The 1,085-nt window shown below is 33.4% G+C and overlaps 1 non-coding gene across 1 annotated transcript; it reads left to right on the top strand.

Moving 5' to 3' along the window:
• Positions 1-712: 712 nt before the first annotated feature.
• TRNAN-AUU (transfer RNA asparagine (anticodon AUU)) lies at positions 713-785 on the top strand. The gene has a single exon. It is a non-coding gene; the product is annotated as a tRNA-Asn (tRNA).
• Positions 786-1,085: the final 300 nt, after the last annotated feature.

Genomic DNA, 1,085 nt, shown 5'->3' with positions numbered 1-1,085 from the left:
TCTTTTATCCTTTGATCTGTTTTCTTTATCATGTGCCAGAAATATTTGCAAATGACTGCTTATTCACACATACACGCACACACACGCACAACAATACGCAGACACACATTCTATATAGTTCTCTAGAAATATAATTTCAAATATTACCACTTCTAATGGTACATTTATTTATGCTTGCTTTGTTAGCTGCCGAAAGATACTGGTAGTAGTAGGGGAATCACTTTAACACAGTTAACAACAAATTTACACTAAGTGTTTTTCCCTCCCCCTCCCCTATTGTTGTAAACAATTGCATGTGTTCACAAAAGTTGTAAACAAGTTTGACATGTTTGACATGTAGTGAATTGAAGTGTAGGGTGAATATATAATGTTCTTTTCTTAGTAATAAAAGAACGAGAGGGGAAAAGTACATGAAAAGAAAGGTTTTGTATATTTATATAAAAGGAAAGGAGGTTTATATTGTATAAGAAGTGGAGGGTGAATAAATAATGTTCTTTTGTTATTAACAAAAGAACGAGAGGGGAAAAGTAAATGAAAATAATCTTTTGTATATTTATATAAAAGGAAACCGAATAATCAATGGCGGCCGCGATTTTCACAATAGATTAAGAGAGAAGTGGAGGGAGAACCACAATTGGAGAACCACAAGTGTTGTCAGATGTTTCAATATATTTCTTAACATAACTAACTATTCAAGAAAAGAACACCTTGTGCCTGGATAGCTTAGTTGGTATAGTCTTAGGCTATTAACCTATCGGTCCAGGGTTCGAATACCTGTCCTGGCGGTTACCATTTTTTAAAATTTTGTCATCTTGTGTAGACTAAATATAAAATATGTTTACAGTCTAACAGATTATCAGTTTTCTTCAAATTTCGTAAGTAATGTTTTAAGTTTCTAATATCAGCATCTTTAGCTAACATTACAGCCTAAGCAATATTTTTCATGGTAGAAATGCTCTGGTGGTTGAACCTACACCTACTGTAATATTTCTGCGGTGTTAACTTATGTGCAGCCCATAACTAACTATTTTTTGTATTTCGCACTACAAAATCCGAACCTATTCATTCAATAACAATACCGCGTC

Source organism: Lepisma saccharinum, chromosome 3, assembly GCF_977018435.1.
Source record: "Lepisma saccharinum chromosome 3, izLepSacc3.1, whole genome shotgun sequence".
In the NCBI taxonomy this organism is placed as follows: domain Eukaryota; kingdom Metazoa; phylum Arthropoda; class Insecta; order Zygentoma; family Lepismatidae; genus Lepisma; species Lepisma saccharinum.
Note: the sequence above shows the minus strand (reverse complement) of the source record. Positions and strands in the feature narration are given on the sequence as shown.